This window comes from Condylostylus longicornis, unplaced genomic scaffold, assembly GCF_029603195.1.
Source record: "Condylostylus longicornis isolate FDR11 unplaced genomic scaffold, ASM2960319v2 ptg000044l, whole genome shotgun sequence".
NCBI lineage: Eukaryota > Metazoa > Arthropoda > Insecta > Diptera > Dolichopodidae > Condylostylus > Condylostylus longicornis.
This window is the reverse complement of record NW_026578013.1, coordinates 7750807-7771250: the sequence shown is the minus strand read 5'-3', so window position 1 is coordinate 7771250 and position 20444 is coordinate 7750807. Positions and strand designations below refer to the sequence as shown.

The following is a 20444-nucleotide window of genomic DNA, read 5'->3' as shown; positions in this document are numbered from 1 at the left end:
AAGATTTCTCAACACTTAGTGACTAAAATTAAGGTTTGAGAAAGTAGCCAAAATTCTGTAAAAAAAAAATTTCAAAGTTTCAAAAAATTTCGAACGAAATTACCTGGTTAGAAAAAACTGAAAAAATAAAAAAAGGGAAAAAATTTGATTTTTTCTAAAGTTCGAATGATTGGTATTCCGAAAGTACTCAAAACACATAATTAAGTAAGGTGTTTATTTTAAGCCCTTTACTAGACCTTTCAGAAACTGTTTGTTTGAAGACCCTATCTTTTTCGGAACGGAAGTTATAATCAAAAAAGCTTAGATAACTACAAATTTCATGAAAATTCGTTAAAATCCCTGTATATCGAAAACCTTTGAGATTTCGCACCTAGTTCGGAACAAAAGTTTACCCATTTTCGACCCTCTAACCAATGGTATATGTTGTTGTATACCTTTCTGAATCACCTTGTATATTTTGAGGCAAACAGGGCTATAAATTTTTGCGGAGAAATGCCTCTTTTCATTTACTTTTATTCTCTTCTTCTTTACAAGTTCATATTTTCTAAAATCTAAATAGATTATGTGTTAAGATAGCTTAAAATTTATATGATATGAGGTGGTTATATTGTAAAAGTTGATAATATAATGATCATTACCAATGCGATTCACCGTAAGAGTTGAATAGAACACAAGAGCAAAAATAGTGCATAATTATAAACTTTAAGACTATTCAATAATAACTTGAAAATTATTTATTAATATATAGATTTTTATGATTTGAATTTTTTTATGTTTTGAGTACAATTAAATTTTAATCCAACTTTATTTTTACATATTTAATAATTAGTCAAGTGATGACATTTCTATCGTAAACTGTTATCCAAATCAGCAGTATATTTCTCCATTTTTGATGCTCGTATTATGCTTAACTATATACTGTGTACTTATATAGGCAATAATATTAGAATTATATCAAATATTCTACATATGGGAATAGAATGAAATTATAAAAATCAAAAAAGAACTTATATTACAGCACATAGAAGAGACCTAGGGAATCAAAAGCTCATATTTAAAAAATACTATGGGAATATATGTATTTAACTTTGTACATAAAAAAATGTATGTGTGTAATTAAATATACATATTAGCATACCCCTACAAACATAAATGTAAAATAATTTTTTTCTTTTTCAAATATTCAAGTCAGGACTATACTCCTTTATTATTTGTTTTACTAAGTCAATAAAAAAAGGATCGAAAAGAAAGTAATGGAAATTAAAAATAGAAAAAAAATATTCTTAAAAATATCTATGAAAATTTTAAATAAGATGAAACAAAATTTTATATTCAATTCCTACCGACATTATTAAGTTTAAGTTTTTGATTGTAAAAAAAAATTCAATAAAATTTTAAACTTCATGTTTATAGAATAAAACAAACTTGGATAATAGTTAAGAATAAACTTGTTAAAATTAAAAAAGGATTCATCGAAGCTAAATTGAAGAAATTTAAAATATTTATAATAATATCGTGTTAATATTCTGCTATACAGACAGACTAAGGTACTAACAAAGAAAAATTAATTAAAAGTTTATTTCGGTTTTAGAAAATTCAATTTTAAGTCTTAGAAAATTCAGTATGATAGTCTGATTTTTGTTCTTTCGAGCTTGTTAATGTAAATTTTAAATAATATTCTAAAAGAATAAATTGTAAAAGCATTGAAACGGTTTGCATTTAGTGTAGATCGTGCATTTCGGTTTCAAATCAGCTTACATATAATTACCATACCTACAACTTCTAATTTCTACTTGGTTTTTTACAACGTCTGTGAATTTTCATAAGTATGAACACAAATCAATATGTTACAACTGGAAAACGTTCATTACATGGACACATCTATGTACTTAACCAAAAAAAAAAACAAAGCAGAAAATAAATTTATTTTATCCTCTGTCTTTAGGGAGTCTCTCTTGAATTGTGTGTCAGTTGCATAGAGATGTTTTCAAATTTTTTTTTTTTTTTATCTTACATCAAAAACATTTTCTGCTCTAGATTTATATGAGAATTTTTAATTACGGTATAGATTTGTTTTGTTTTTTGATCATGAGTCAATATTATGCATTTAATATAAATTTTTGATTAGATTTTATGAAATTCATCTCAGATCAATTTTATTTCTATTAGTCTTTTCGAATTTTTGTTTTTTTGAATATTTTTTCGAAATTTTGTCAGCGTAAAATTGTTATTTAAATAAAAGATATGTATATTTATATAAAATTTCAATTTAATTTGGTATTAAAATGTAAAAAGTATGAAATGTACAGAAACTTTGCTTGTACACATGCATAAGTGTATAATATGCTTATACACATACATAATACAGGGTAGAATTATCTTGTTTACGGAAAAAAATTTAGTTTGTTTTTGAAAATTCTTAGCAAAAATAAATACTTGCGAACGGGAATATCATTAATTTTTAAGTAATTCACTGCCATTTTCAATTTTCATGATGTTTCTGGCTGATATGCAATTTATATAAATTTTCTTATTTTAACCATCAATGTCTGGCTAGCATTAAACTCGAAAAATAGATGAAGTACTAATAAAATTATATATTCTTATGATTTCCTATATAGTGAGAGTACTTAGGTGATTATATAGTTTTTTGGGATAAAATTTTGTTCTCACTAAAAAACAAAAACATTTTATTTATATAAAAATGGAATTGTTTATATTTTTGTAGTTATTTATGAATAAAAATATTTTTTGTTTTCTAATTTTTATGAGCTCGTGTACATTCTTTTCTATTAATTTATTTAAATTGGCACAATTTGAAAACAATCAAAATTTTTTCAAAGCATAAATTAATGTCAATTGATAATAATTAATAAAAAAAAAACGAAAAAAAGTCTGAATATTCGCTAATTAATGACGCTGGTAATATACAAAATTTTAATCAAAAAATAAATAATAAAAAAATATTTAGGGAAATTTCTAGACAGAAAACTAAACTTTTATGTTGAAAATAAATTATAATTAATAAAATAAAATTGGCATGTGACAATTTTAATGTTAATTTTCATTTGTAACAGATTTCGGTAATGATATTCACAATTAAATTGTTGGTATAAGCACGCACAGATGATCATATGTAAATATAGTTTCAGGAAATTTGATAGAGTAGCTTTGATAAATGCCATAACAGTTATGCTGTGAACTGTTATATTTAAGATTGTATATGCATTTAATATGCATTGCTTAGAATTGCAGATTTATTAGATATGATCACGTCGTCTATAACGAGAACGAACTGACTTCAAAAACACCTCTCAGAAAATTGAAGAATTTTTTTTTTTTTTGTGTTTTTTAGTAATTTTGATATGACCGTATAACAGGCGTATTTCGAGTTTTCTTTTTTTTTACTTTTATATGCCAAAAAAACTAATAGACGATTGATATATCGCAAATTTGTGTACGGTTTTTTTAAATCAGAACTTGTAACAATTTGGCAACATAATTGCCCATATATGTTTTGTATTTACCTTACTTAAACAAATATTTAAAAATAATTATCTACTTCCATATTCATATTGTGATTACTTATTAACACCTTCATACTTTGTTATTCTGTTATAATAATTCTATTTTAGCTAAACCAGTTATAATAGTTTTTAGCTCAGATAATTTCGATTATAACTAGAATTTTCTAGAATATTCTAATTTCTAATTATATTGAACAAATTACTAAAATTGTCTTTATTTCATATTGTAAATATGTTTGTGTGTCTAATTTGTATATGTTAACAATGTTTGAAAAATTATAATTAATCATAAGAATTCTATCATCTTGTAAAATAGTAGAAAAATTATTAACTATAGTAAGTGCACAAAAAGATCATGTACAATTGTTAAAAAATCTGATGTGGTCAGCACATAACCGACCGCATTGTGTATTGTCTAGTTAAATGAAAGTATTACAGAATATTATAAAAATGTCTGTTAAATACTTCTTTCCAATTTTTAGGACATTAGTAAGCTTATAGTTAACATACTTAGAAAAATGTAAATTTGGCTCTTAGTAGAGTTTCGCTTTGTGCTACTCGAATTCCATGAAATGCTCGCCAGTTAGTTTGGGTAACAACCAGAACTCAAATATCAAATTTCAAGAAATTCCATCAATTTGTTCTGTGGATATGGTGAAAAATGTAAAATCGGCCCGCAAATCAGTTCTCGAGTCCTGATCTTTCCAAAAAAGTTATATGTTCATTGCTTTAATATGAGGAATTCATATATTAAATTTCAATGAAATCGGTTGATTATTTCTCTTTATATACACAAAAGTGTATGTTTGGCCCGTAGTAAACGTCTAGTTGCCGATGCCTGATCTTTCCAAAAAATTTACATGTTCATTGTTTTAATACGGGGAATTTATATATTAAATTTCAATGAAATCGGTTGATTATTTCTCTTTATATACACAAAAATGTATATTTGGCCCGTAGTAAACGCCCAGTTGCTGGTGCCTGATTTCTTCCAAAAGTTAGGAATTTTTGCGTATGGTCGAGCAAAGCTTATATATGAAATTTCAAGTAAACCGGTTGAATACTCTCTTCAAAATGGTGAAAAATGTAAAATCGGCCCGCAAATCAGTTCTCGAGCCCTGATCTTTCCAAAAAAGTTATATGTTCATTGCTTTAATATGAGGAATTCATATATTAAATTTCAATGAAATCGGTTGATTATTTCTCTTTATATACACAAAAGTGTATGTTTGGCCCGTAGTAAACGTCTAGTTGCCGATGCCTGATCTTTCCAAAAAATTTACATGTTCATTGTTTTAATACGGGGAATTTATATATTAAATTTCAATGAAATCGGTTGATTATTTCTCTTTATATACACAAAAATGTATATTTGGCCCGTAGTAAACGCCCAGTTGCTGGTGAAAAAATACAAGAATACAAAAATGTATATTTGGCCCGTAGTAAACGTCTAGTTGCCGATGCCTGATTTCTTCCAAAACATACGAATTTTTGCGGACGGTCGAGCTGAGCTTATATATAAAATTTCAAGTAAATCGGTTGAATTCTTTCTTCAAAATGTTCAAAAATGTAAAACAGGCCCGCTAAAAAGTGCAGTTCCCGAGGCCTGATATATACCAAAAGTTGATCGATCCGTGCCATGGTGGAAACAAACTTACATATAAAATTTCATCAAAATCGGTTCAGCCGAACTTGAGATACACGCGTGCACACACAGACCGACAGACGGACAGACCGACAGACCGACAGGCCGACAGACCGACAGGTTGCTAAAAATAGTTTATTTACACTTCTATGGAGAAGTACGTTCCCACCGAAAACTCGATATGCAAAATTTGTTGCCATCACATAACCTACCTATTGTTTACACAATACGGTCGGTAAAAAGAATCATAATATAAATTATGTCACCTGTTCACACTTAAAATAGACTTAATTAGAAAAGAAAAATAATTTAAGAAAGTTTTAATTGCCAAAAAAGAAAATTAAATCATAAAAATATTTACGCCATTTTATTAATGTACATATGTATATTTAATAACATTTTTTTAAATTTTTGGTACATTTCCAAATAACTTCGAAAAGCATTTGTCTATTGTCTTACTTTGTTGCCGTCCGTTTGTTTCCGAAAATTCTACACTATTTAATGTGTGAATAGATGATGTATACACAAATATATTTTCATTTTAGTGAAAACAATTTTTATCTAGAATAATATTTTCTTATAACCCCCCACCACTTAAAGTTATACGCTTATTTTTGGCGTTTGAAATCGAAAAATTACTTTTTGCATGTTCAAAAGAGACAAATTTTCTCATCATATTAGAGTTGAAATTTCAAAATCGTCGATCATTCAACAAAACTCATACAGGATTTTAAAACTATGACTATTTTACTATTTAATTGTAATTTTCAATAAGAGAAAATTGAGTTTTTGAAAATTTTGAAAGTTTTTAGCTAAATGTATATTAATACTAATTTGGTGTAGCCAATAAAATTAACAAATTTTTTAACTTTTAAACTTTCAAAGCTCATTTCGATTATTACCTTTTTAGAACTTGGGAAAAAGTGCTTAAAATGCTTACTTCGTCCGTCAATTCGATTCTTTGCCTATTTATAAAAATTCTACGTTCCTTGGGATAGAAAGTTGAAATTTTATACACAAATAAATCTTTTCTAAGAAATCTAAAGATCTATTTGTGTTTAAAAGTTATAGCTCTTCAAAAATCTAAAAATGCCATTTTGGATGATTTTTTTTTAACAAACCATAAACATTTTTCAAATTGTGCAAACGCAGAAAGGTAGTGACTGGTTTCTTTTACTGTGGCACAACATAATTGAAAGTTAAGAAAACAAAATGGCTGTCAAAATTAACCGTCATTTAAAACACGTTTTTTTTTCAATTTTTTATATGGCTTTTCTTTTAGACAATAAACTATAAGAGTCTGAATTGCCAGCTTTTAGATATTACCAAATAGTTTATTTCATTAGAAGAAAATTTTTTTCCACCTCCACCCCCTCTCAAGTTACCGGCTCCCGAAATGTTTTTTTGTCTTGTAATGGTCTTGTAAAAAATTTCATTTGCTTTCTCGTAACATTTGAACTTTTGTTGCCTTATATTTCCGAAGCTGTAAGATTTTCCAAATTTCTATAAAAACGAGAAGGTAACGGTAAATGCCATGCTATCAAAAGTATTCATATTTATCTAAGTTCGCTAACTAAACTGCTCAATCCAGCTATTATGTTAATCCTTCTTTAAATTTCTTCATTTGCTCATCCTAAATGTATGCAATTTCGGCGTATTAATAAAAGTAATTTGAATAATGTAGTCGAATGTTTCCGTATTTTCACTTGCTTGAGGAAAAGTTGCTGCTTTACAAACCATTGGCTTTGATCCAAATTTATTTCTTTTTAAAATTAAGATTCCCATGATTAGTAGATTAATCTTTTGCTGATGGTGTCCTTATGAAAATTATATTATAATTTAAACTAAGATATCGCAGTTAAATTCTAAAAAATATTTGTGAAAGTTTTTCTTTTAACAAATAAAATTTAAGTTCTTGTCACAATAACTTTTTATTACTTGCAGTGCAAAGAAAAAATAAAAAAATATTGAATTGATATTCCCTTATCCTTTTTTATATTTTATATTCTTATTTAAATTTTATTATAATATTGCACAGCGGTATTAAAAGACTTCGATTTTCTAAAAAAAAGAAAAATAAAAAAAGCTGTTCAATACTCACCATATTTAAATAATGAATATTTATTTGAACGATGAAAGAAAAAATAATATAAAAAAAAAAGTACAAGCTTTAGTGTATTGAAATTATTCAGAATGCATTTAACGCCGAAGGTGGTAGTTGCTATTATAAATATTGCAGTTTTGTTTTCTAAAACAGAAAATATGTATATGTCATACGTAATCAACTATATGTACATTTAAAGAAATGCTTGTGAATGACAATTTTTATGTCTTTCCCATAATAGTTATTTCAACAAATGAATACTATACATACTCATACCTTTACATACACATACATACATTCATATTATATAAGTACGTCCTTGAATACAAGTTTCATTGACTTAATATTAAAGTATGTATTTGGTAGTCATTTACCCTATATGGAGTAATAGAATTATCTTGCACACGATTCTATAGGGTTAATAGAATTTAACAAAGCTAATTTGAACAATTTTTAAATGATTGGGTTTGATTTTATTAAAATTGAAAATAAAGAAAAATATTTTAAAAACTCTTTATGAAAATTATTTATACAGTAGGCTTTGACTATATTTTGTTATAAAAATTTTTTTATTTCAGTTCTTGTTTAAATATTGTTCTAGATTTAATTGTTTTAAAATTTATTTCAAAAATTAAATTAAAAAATTTTTAAAAATTTCAAAGAATAAATTGAAAAACTCAAAGAAAAATGGAAAAATTGCAAATTTGAATACCAAATTAAAAACTAAATCAATCAAAATCATAGACAACCCATAAGTGTTGCCTAGAATATGTGATTAATTCTGAAAATTTACGACTATGGAAGTTTAGCAGAAATTGGTTATTGTTCAATCTTCAAAAATTAAGCGTAAATACTGGAGGTTCATTATTGAAAGAAAATGTTTTAAATCTATGCTATTTTTTGGGTTCAAATTTATTTGTCTCGGCCAGCGTGCCTCGGTTTCAAATCGACGTCATCTTTACGACGAAAAGAAATAAAATTAACAAAAGTTAAAGCTAATATCTAAGAATATCTAAGAAAAATTTTGAAAAGTTGATGATGACGAAAGTAAATAGAAAATTATTGTCCAATTCATCGGGGTTTATTAACAGAGCCTGTTGTGGTAAGAATTTATTTTTGGTTTTTTAATTTTTTTAATTTTTTACTAAAAGATCAACTGTTTCGTTGGTTGAAATGTTTTTTCAAAATTTCAAACACATACGCTTCATATAAGTTATGAACGGAATCACAAATCTATAATATATGTACTAATTTTAAAATAAATTTATGTTCTATATCTTATTATATGAAGATTTGTATGTGTACTAATATTTATTTTCAAAAGAAGAAAACTATACTGTTTTCGATGCAGATGAAGTCCTCTTTATTTAAAAGTATAGTTCTGTAAGAGAAAAGGAATACACATATTGTTTTTTACATACAATGAATTCTACTTTAAGAATTGCATCTAAAATAGTATTTCAATGAATTTAGAGATCGAGCAATATTAGAGTAAAAATTATGTTAAATTCATGTTTTTTTATTGTTGAACTGAGAGTATATGCTAATGAATTGAACACTTGAAATGCTATCACACCAGTTATTTGGTATATGTATATATGTATGCAGATTATCACTACCTTGATCACATTCGCATTCAAAATAAGGTTAGAAATTTATTTGAATTTCTATTCTTGAGAATTAATATGTTGATTGAGAAAGACAGGATGGACAGAGGAGTGCAAAAGTAAAATACAAATTTGTTTTATATTTGAGATTAGGTTAAGATTGTCAATTACAATTTGACTTGTTTAAAAATTGGAAAAATTAGAATTTTCTCTTATTGAAACACTTATAGTTTTCTCCATGCTGTACCATATAAATTGTTGCATCAGAAATAAAATGTAAAAAATATTTTTAAACAGGTGTGATTATGATCAGATTTAATTTTTAAAAATTGTGTTCATCTGTTGCAAAATTTTGCAAAAAAAAAAAAATAAGAAAGGAAAAACTGAAATTAGAATATTAAAATTTAATTTTTTTAGATATCAAGTTGCAACTTTTTGAACATAAAAAAAAATTAGAAATTAAATTTTAAAAATTTATGAAAGCATGTTGCATTTTCTAAGATTCAATTAATAGTTGTATATATATGCATGTAACTCTTGAGTAATTGAAATTCGGTACTAAATTCAATAAGCTTTTAAGATAGAATGGTTTCAATCGAAAGAATTTTAAGAGAAATTGAATTTCTGTTCTTAAATTGAAAATAAAGTGATTTAAAATTTTGATTTAATTTTAAATTTTTAAGGTTGAAATTTTAATATTTGATAAAATTTTATATTGGGGTTGTCTCAAGGTAGGTAATAACTGTAGAAAGTGATTTATTAATTCAAAATCGAATTTTATGTCTCCTTGTATAGTTAATACAGATAAATATTTGCTTCTCGGTATTGTGAATGGACAAGACGGAACGCGCACATTCCATATAAGGTCCCAATGTAAAGACGTCCAAAATGTTCAACAAATATTATGAAGTCCTCATTGAAGGGCATTAAGAAGATGAATAATTGGAAATTCGTAAAAATTTATGGCTCAACGTTTTCATTATACGGTCTCGGATATCTTCTATAAGGCGTCAGATAATTGATTGTTATGAAATATTCTTGCAAACGAGTACACTATACAATTTTTTTAGAAAATTTGAATCGAACTTTTGTTTCCCTATTTAATTTACAATAATTTAACGTTATAAAACATAATAATTTTTATGTAAATTTCCATTCAGTTACTGTCTTGCGTCCAACCATTAGTATGTTAATCTATACTATATTAAAGTTTACATTTCAGATTAATTCTCTCTTATATGGTTGGTATCAATTGATATAGCTGGTGGTATTGTTAAAAATTTTGTTTCAAAAAGTGATTAGTACTTATGCTATAAAAAAGTTTTAGCAACAATTTTAAAATTGGAACCTCGAGTGTTTCTGCTATGCAATTTGAAAATACCATATACCATTAATTAAGTGAAGAAAAACTTTTTAATTCTAAGTGATTTTTCATTTCGCCTTAAATTTTCAACATTCAACTTATTTATAAAAATTTTCTATAACAAAGTATAAGTAACTAGAAAAACATATACGGGGTGGTGCCGTATATTTATACTACATTAACAATTAAAGTTGCATAAAGTATAATTATATAGAAGCACAGTAGATATATATATACATGCATGCATGTCCTTAATACTGAATTATCCCTGAAATATTTTAGTTTAAATCTAGTTGAAAGAATAGAAAAATAAAAGTTATTGAATTGTATAGCAAAAATAACTTTTTTTTTATTTTCTTTAGAATCTGTTACGTCCAGTAGCAGCTAGTGGTTTTGTATTTTGAATAGAATAACAATGTCAGTTTGTGGTAATGTTTCTGTATACCTTATTGTACAACACTATTGTTATATATTTTTACATTTTGGAAAAAGGAAAAAGAAAGTTGTAAAATTTCAAGTTTTTCGATTATATTTTTTACATACTTTCTTATTGTTGTAGTACCACTATTGTTAAAGTATTTTAATTTGAATTAAAAAATTTTCAATTAAAGCTTTACGATAAGGTTTTTTTAATAGTTAATAAAAATTTTAATTTCCCATTACTAATTTAAGTTAATGAAAGATTACTCTAGATTATTACCCTAGATTTCTCTAGATTACTAGTTTACAACAGATTTCAGAAGCTTAGGTAGTTTACCCTTCCTAGTTTAACTTCCTAGGTATAGAGTTTGGTATTTGAATAAAATATGAATAGTTTTGTAAAGTAAAATAATGTTGATTTTAAGATTTTGTGAAATGTTCTCGTAAAATTATTAATTCAAAATAATTGTTGACTTTAAGTGTAGGGTTCTTTTAATTACAAGCTAACCCGTTAAGCATTGGAGCAATTTTAGAAGAAAGAAAGTTAATTTATTTGTTCGATTTCGAAATGATATAGTTTTTTTCTGTTGGGTACGTATACGAATAAAGCAGAAGGTCCAACGCGGGAACTTGCCAAACATTGAGTTTCCACATTTAGTCCAGACACTTGTAACGATTCTTTTTGCAAAAGCAAAAGCAATCCTCAGCCGAAAATAAGTCAGTTCCTTAGAACTATATTTAATAAGATTTTTTTTATCTCTGTTTCGGAACAAGAGACCTTACAGGTCTCTCTCAGATTTCCAAAAATTTTTCGGGAACAAAGTTGTAGATTCCATCGAGACCAATGCTCACAATATACAGCGTATGCTCACATTTCTCGACTTTAAATTTTAATGAAACACAATTTTGGAAACGATAGCTTTTTCAAACAGTGTTTTTTTAGAAATCGTAGCTGCAGTTTTGTAAGCAAGTTCCCAATCTTTCATGGTGATCATTTTATAATATAGTAGTACATAAAAGACACAGAAAGATACTCGTCCATTCATTTTCATCAGTATTTATTAAACCAGTTAATAAATAAAAGCTAAAACTGGGAATAAAAACAATTAAAGTACACTTGAAACAATATTTATAATTTCAATATAAATATTAAAACAAATGAAAAAACTGCGAAAGATAGTAGCGATAAATTTTAATGAAGGGCGAATTTTCTTATTAAATTAGAAATCTTAAGATTTACCAATAACTCTTAAAGTTTCCCCATGCGGTAATGATATTGAGAATGTGTAATAATATTGTTTGTATATATATAAAAATAATACAAATAAACAATTATACAATGCTGAAGTACCACAACTAATTTTATTAAACTGTGCCTGAGTTTATGCAATCTCATGAAATACATAAAATCATATAGAAATGGTTTCTTTATATTCTTATACGATTACTTTATATTTTTATATTATTGTCATATATAGTATGTTCCGCAAAATGTGGCAAATAATTCCTAGTGATTGAAATGTATGAAATATGAGTCTCTCGCATGTTTTTTAAATACATTTAACGCGTTTTACTGGCAAAACTATGAGGGATAGAGCAAAACGTAATATGTAAATTCACTTTTAGAATTTTCAAGAAATTTCGATTTTTTTTTAAATTCAAACAAACGAAAAACAAAAATTCTTATTTTGACAAGCTAAATCTCGAAAACTATGGCAGAAAAATCAAATTGATTATCAGATCGAAAATAAAAAGCAATCAATCGTCTATAAAAACAGTATCCAATAGTTACTTTATATGTGATGCTTCCAAAGTTACATGCATTTATTAATATGCAACAAAAATCTGGTACTCTTTTTTTCAAACTGTAGCTCAAAAACGAGTATGTATATGTATCTGCACTCCCTCCTACTCGTCCTATTTTTTGATAGAAATTGATCAAAGAATCAGCCCAGAAAATATTTGTCGCCTGGCTTAAGAAAAAACTCAGCTTAATTTGGCATTTTGGTAAAACGGTTTCGGGAAATTTATTTGGAAGTGCACATATTACACAAATGATTTCATGTACTCATTTAATATTTGAAATCATTCATTCAAACATAGTCTAACTGTATTATATGGGAAAAAGCATTGTCATAATCAAATGATTATTGTTTTTTAATTACGTTTTTAAATTTCAAATGTAGTAAATTCAATTTCAAAATATTTTCTGTTTCATATTTTTAATTTACCCTTATATTTTTTTATACATATATTGCAAATAAACAAATTATATTTATCTACACTTTACGTATATTTGCTTCACAATTTATTTACACACAATTTCTTGCCATAGATACAAAACCGAAAATGTAAACAAAGTAATTGCAAATTCAACATAGAATTTACACCATTATAATAATTTTTAAAATTCACCACCAAAATGAAAAAAAAAGAAGTGAAAATTCTATGTTTTTGGTTGAAAATTTGTTTAAACAATATGACAGCAGCTGTTCAGCCGGTTTTTTTCTTTTCATTACTTTTTTGATTATTTTCATTATTATTATTTTCTTTACGTTTATTGCACTTTAAATTATGGTGAATAATTACAGTGAAAATAGAACAAAAATAAATGATTTTTCTTTGCGCATACATATTTACATATTTCTGCAAAAACCTGTTTTTTGTATGTACATATGACATACAAGTGACATATTTATTTGTATTATATTATGGATTCATTTGTATTTGTATACTTTTAGGCTCAAATAAAAAAAAACATGTAAATTGTTTAAGTATGTAAGTACATATGTATATCAAAACGTACAGGTGTTAAAATTTTCAAAACACGTTGGATTTGTTTTTTTTTCTTTATTTCTTACTTATATTTACATTTTCAATATGGCTGTGTTTGTTCATTCGTATACATGTGTATGTATTATGTATGTGTTTACTAAATATTAATAATATGAAATGGTTTTGTTTGATATGTGCAAATGTGTATTTAGTCATGACTTATTAGTATCACAGGCGTGGAAGATGCGAGAAAATAATTAATTGGCGCTTAAATAAAAAGTGACTACTTCAAAATTGATTTTTAAATTTTTGAGAAATAAAAGGGTTAAAAATTTTTTAATTTTAACAAGAAAGTTTTTAAAAAAATTAACTGTCATGTGCGCAGTTTTAGATTTTATAAAGAAAATAAGTTCAATTTTATAATAAATAAGCGATTGATGTTCTTACTTTTAAATTTGCAAAAATTTCATATAAAACTTAAATTTGCAAAACTCAAAATATCATTCACTCGTCATTACCACTATTATATTTTTCGCTCTCATAATGTCATGAACCGGATTATTGTTTATGAGGGGGACAAGTGTACAAAAAAACCATTTTTATCAAAGTATGCACTTCAAAAGTCTCATGAACTCGTGTTTAATTTTTCTCATTCCCTTCATCTCTTTTTTTATAATTATCTTTCACTCTTTTTTGCTTCTTTTAAAGAATTTTATATGATTAGATTTGTATTATTTCAAAAAATTAACGGTAATCAAGAAAAACAGGTTTTCCGTCTGTATACTTTACAGAAAAACACACACATATACAGTACATAATATACCCACACAATATTACAGTTTTCTCTTTTTATACAAATGCAAACTGATATACACACATTTCTGATTAAACGAATACATGTGTAAATTTAAATGGATGTGTTTATTATTACATATGTTTTTATTATTTATGTGTTTAGTAGTTTATGTATTACTATTTAAATTTCATATTTGTGTTAGTCTCGATGTCAGTGTGTTTGGTTTATCTATATGAATTCATTTATTGTTCTACGTTTCTATTTTTTATTGTTTTTATTTTTTAAGTTTATTCTTTTTATTCATTTTATTTCTTAAATCGTATGGGAAACTGAATATTTTTGAATCAGTTCACGTTGAAACATTGAAATAGGTCTGACGTGTTTATTTTGAGGCGCAAATTATCAAAAATTTTATTTATTTAATATTTTGATTTTACGAAGATTTTGAATAAAAAATCAAATGGGTGAAAAGTCGAAATTATCTTAAATGTTGGAATTATAAAGAAATTTTTTTTTTTGACATAACCTATAATTATAATTGTTGTTGTTTTTTTTTTGTTTATCTTAATATTAATATATGATGTGTAAACTATGATAGTTGATATTTAAAATAATTTATACATAAGTACGTTACATATACTTGAATTTTTCTATAGAGAATTCAAAAACAAAAAAAAAAAGTAATAGAAATTGTCTTTAAAAAATTTATGAATGATAAGAAGACCGTTTTCTCTCATTTCCATTCAAATACCTATAGTAATTTATGAGGACGTACCACGTTTTAAAAATCATTTATAAAGTTTTGATATTACATAAAAATACAGCAAAAGAGCCTCTTCAACTCTTAAAATTCAATTCAAATAATATTATATATTAAAGTACATATAGATATTTCTCACATAAGTATATATACATATAATTTGTAGACACGAAATTTATAGGTACGAAAGCCAGAAGCAAAAAAAAAAAAAATACCCAAAATCATAAAAAAAAAACAAAAAATCGATTAGATTCTTTTTAAAAGCCGGTTCGTGATTTTCAAATGAATTCAAAATAAAAAATAATAAATTGGAAGTTTAAATATTGAAAAAATTAATAAATATAACGTGTATAAGTTTAGAAAATATTCTATAAATAAAAAAAAAGTGTTAATTATTTATTATAAATAAGAAAATATTGTTACAAATACCAGTTATAATTAGCATTAAAAAAAAAGTGTAAAAAAATCAAAAAAAAAAAATAGTGTGTGTTTCTCTAAAATTTTTGTGCTTTTATTATTAAAATATAGGTGGCATAAGCTCTACAGTGGGCAAAAGAATATAGTGTTATATTTGAATTTAATTTGAAATTTTTCAATTTCCAATATTCAAATTTAAATATTTTAATAAAAGAGAAAAAAAATAAATTGAATTTTTTTATGTGGAATCATTAAATCCTACCTAGTAACTGTATCAGGTAACTATACAAATTTGTATACCTTTATTAAGTATACATGTATATATATATATATATATACATATAAAATATGAGAATTACAACAATAAATACAAATAGGAAATTAAAAATAAATATAAAATTTAATTCAGATGTTTCTGCGCTTACATTTTTGTTTATTTTATTTATAAAAAATTCAAAATTAAAAATAAAAATTTCCTCTTTTTATTTATAGAAAAATATTTATAAATAAATTATATTTACAAAAGAAATTGAAATAAAAAATAATATTTTCATTGTTAATAAATTTTTTATGTTAATATTCTTGTTGGAAATTTCATATTTAATTTAATTAAATAAGTAAATAAAATACACTTATAAAAATAAAAAAAAAATCGAAATTTTCTTTTTTACATTTTCAATTTATTTATTTACAAAATTTAATAATTTTTTTTTTGAATTAATAATTTAATTAGAATACTATTGAAATTTTTTTTTTAGTTTTCTTTTTAAATTAAATATTGACAAATAATGTAGATATAAATATGGTGGGGTATTTTAGAATATACCTGTACCTGTCATGCTTTTTAAATAAATATTTAAAATAATTAATTTTAACTTAATTATTAAGTTTGATAATGAAATTGTCATTGAATTTCAAGTGTACAAATATTTTTTAATTTTTATACTTTATAAATAAAATATAAAAATTTTGAAAAAATATTTAAAGAAAGTATATTAAATAGTTAGCTATATTAAAAAAAATTGCTCCATTATTTCCATTAAAAATGTAAATAGCTGTAAAAGCAAAACTATTTTTAATAAAAACAAGTTAGTTAGCATAGGGGAAAGAAGTACCAACATATTCCTTCCTGTTTTAAGGAATATATTCCAAATTCCAATATTGACAAATAGACACCTTTGCGAGATCTTTCAAAGAGTCACATTGATATTCCGGCAAATCATTCACTTTACCAACATTGTGATAATCTGAAAAACAAATTATCTAACTATTCTTGTCTATTGGCCATTTTGAAATGCAATGTCGAGATTTTTTTTACTTCTTTTGGTCTTATCAGAATCTGCGTCCTTGTTCCGCTCCTCAATCTCTGTGCTTTGGGCTTTTCTAATTAAAACATTTTATAGTCGAAATGTGATAGGGAGACAAATCAAAATTAATGGTTAGTCGTTTCCGACTAGTTTTATAATTTATTTTGAGGAGAGTATTTTTTATTGGATTAAAGTTCCACAGTACTGCTTTTCGTCTGGCAGTGTCTTTCGAGATTTTTCACCCTTCCTCCCGGAGGAAAAAAACTATATGATAAGTGAATATGTGAAGCATGTTAAATTGGGAATGCAGTAATTATTAAATTATTTTCAATGAATTTATATTTGTTTTCTCTGATAGGAGTTAATTATTCGAAAAACTATAAACCTATTGATCTATAATTTTTACTTGTATGCGAATACTTACTTTGCAAAATTATTAAATCAATGATTCATGTAAATATAAGTACAATAAACAATCAATAAATGGAAATCTCTTAGGTTTGAGTTGTTATTATCAACAAAAATTTTTTTCAAATAGCAAATATTTTGGTACCAGTGATAGGCAACTATAGGACAGAGTAAATAAATAAGTGAATAAACAATTTTTTTGGTATATAAGTACACCATTAGAAAATATTGTTTTATAATATTAAAAGTTTCAAAAATTTTATTATCGCTTGATTTCTTCTATTCTTGCTTAAAATTGTCTTCCAAGTCATTTCCTTTATTAAGGCAATTCTTTAATTTTCTAAACTTATCAAGTTATTGCATACATTTAGGATAAAAAAAAATTATTGAAGGAGACATCGTTGCGTTAACATAAAGATCGAATTCCACGGTTAGCGAGTTAAAAAAAAATATATATTTTTTTGTTAGTAAGACTTTAATTTTGTTAGATATTTGCTTCTAAAGAAATGAGCAAAAACCACTTAACCATTTTTCTTAACCGAAAAGCAGTTTCGGAAATATTTTTTTTCCTTTTTTCATTCTTAGGAGGAGCATAGCGCTAGTACATGATATTATAGATAGTCATGCCCCAGTTTCATTGTGTCATACAGTTTTTAACGAGGTAGGTGACTAGCCTGCCGTAGTTTTTTCTTTATATTAAATATTTAAGCTTATTAGCACTTCTTTGTTATTTCATAAGTATTGTATATTGAAGCTATAATATTGAATATAATTATTATTGTAACCTGACCGGGTAGTTTCATCAGGTAGTTTCGGAAATATAATCCACCAAAATTGAAATTTTACCAATTTCGAGAGGTGATGAGACGGAATACACCTAAACAAAATTTCTTTTAACGAAATGAAATATTTTTTAGGGTCTCGGTTTATATTTGTTAAGAGGGCAAGAATATCATTGTCGTATTATAGTTGATTCGCAAGCTTTAAGTTGTTAACAATTTATGTCAATTTGTTGCTTAGTATTTTGTGTAAAAATCTATAAAAATTGTACACGCTTTTGACATAATATATAACAGACCGTATACAATGGTCTACTCGTATATTACCGACCGTATTGTGTAAACAATAGGTAGGTTATGTGATGGCAACAAATTTTGCATATCGAGTTTTTGGTGGGAACGTACTTCTCCATAGTAGGGAAGTGTAAATAAACTATTTTTAGCAACCTGTCGGTCTGTCGATCTGTGGGTGCACGCGTGTATCTCAAGTTCTGCTGAACCGATTTTGATGAAATTTTATATGTAAGTTTATTTCTACCATGGCACGGATTGATCAACTTTTGGTATATATCAGGCCTCGGGAACTGCATTTTTTTAGCGGGCCTGTTTAACATTTTTGAACATTTTGAAGAAAATATTCAACCGATTTACTTGAAATTTTATATATAAGCTCAGCTCAACCGTCTGCGTAAATTCCTATGTTTTGGAAGAAATCAGCATCGGCAACTAGACGTTTACTATGGGCCAAATATACATTTTTGTGTATATAAAGAGAAATAATCAACCGATTTCATTGAAATTTAATATTTGAATTCCTCGTATTAAAACAATGAACATATACATTTTTTGGAAAGATCAGGGCTCAAAAACTGATTTGCGGGCCGATTTTACATTTTTTTCATTTCTGGTTGTTCGGGAATTAGGGTAGCACAAAGCGAAACTCTACTAAGAGCCAAATTTACATTTCTCTAGGAATGTTAACTATAAGCTTACTAATGTCCTAAAAATTGGGAAGAAGTATTTAACAGACATTTTTATAATATTCTGTACCACTTTCATTTAAATATACAATACACAATGCGGTCAGTTATGTGATGATCACATCAGATTTTTTTTTTATTTTGTTGACAACTATTTTTTTAAACAACATATTTGACACGCGTACAATACAACATTTTCTTTTTCCATAAAACTTCAGTTGTAATATTTTTATTGGCGTAATTCTATCATTTTTGTCTTAGTTTAATTGTCCAAAAGTATATTTAAGTAACAAAAAATAAATAAATTTAAATGTTTATAATTTTTTTCTTAATTTTTTTTTATTTCTAATTTTTTCTTATTTATTCTTATAATATAACAATATTGCCAGTCATATATTTTTTATTGTAAAATAAAAATTTAAACTGAAAAGTAATTAAAAGCATAACGCTTGTCATACCAAGTTGTAAAACTATACTTATATCTAAATGCACAACATAATTATAAAATTATAAATCATTTAACTTTTATTAGCAATGATTTTTATTAAAAATTAAAAAAAAAATATTTACATAGATTAAGATTTTCAACAACAAAAAAAAATTTGATTATTACTTTTATAATATGTGGGATATAAAATGTAGACAAACAAACAATTGTAAACATCTTAAGTACTTAGACATTTTAAAAGCTATCTTGGTTTTGTATAGAATTAGGCGTTAAATATTGTAATACCGCATGGTCATCACAATTTCTTTAGTGAAAAATCTTCAAATTCAATCTATTTCATTAGAATAAATTAACAATTTAGATGAAGTCGTAATAAATTGAGATTCATGACAAATCGTTCATCGTATAGAATCTAGACTAAAATTTATTTTTATAAGTCATAGTATGTTTAATTTCTATGATTTTTTCCAAAAATGCAATTTAAAGTTATTAATAATGCCTGGTTTTTCAATAATTTAAGTTTATTTTTCATATAGAAATTGTTCAAGAGTTGAATGAAGAAAATTTATGCTTGATATTTTTTTTATAGCAATAAGTAAACAACTTTTCGAAAATAATTTAAAATGATTATAAATTTCAAGTTCATTGTAAACTATAGAGATATTAAATATGTTGTTTTTTTATAATTACATTTTTATCAATGTTGTGTAACCATACTTTATTTATAAATGCATCTACTCATATATATATATATATATATATAATATACGAATCACCTTATTGACGATAGAAAAAAATTAATTTAATGAATTAATGAATTTTTTTTTTGATTAATTATGTTTGGAATGACTTTGCCGAATAATAATAAGGTTGTTAAAGAAAAATGTGAAAAAGATTTGATAGTTCAATTAAATGAATTTACCTGTATTTAATAATATTTATTAGTTATAATTTAACATGTTTGTATTCTTGTAAATTTGGGAATATTTATGTCGTTGAAGCGGTTTTGCTTTTCAGGTTTTATATATAGAAAATGTTGCGAGTTCCAGATACAATGATTGTGCCAATAATTTTAAATTTAAATTTTGCGTTGTTCTATAAATTGCAA

The 20444-nt window shown here is 25.3% G+C and overlaps 1 protein-coding gene across 4 annotated transcripts in view; it reads left to right on the top strand.

The window, feature by feature from the left end:
• LOC129610460 (protein phosphatase 1 regulatory subunit 12A) overlaps positions 1-20444 on the top strand; it is a 249434-nt gene that overhangs the window by 22163 nt on the left and 206827 nt on the right. For 2 of the 4 annotated variants that reach the window (XM_055523062.1, XM_055523058.1), the window contains exon 1: positions 14614-15692. The exons of the other annotated variants lie outside the window; for them this stretch is intronic. The gene's annotated coding sequence lies outside the window, so the exon portion shown is untranslated. Of the gene's footprint in view, positions 1-14613; positions 15693-20444 lie in introns of those variants that run through there. 4 annotated transcript variants of the gene reach the window in all.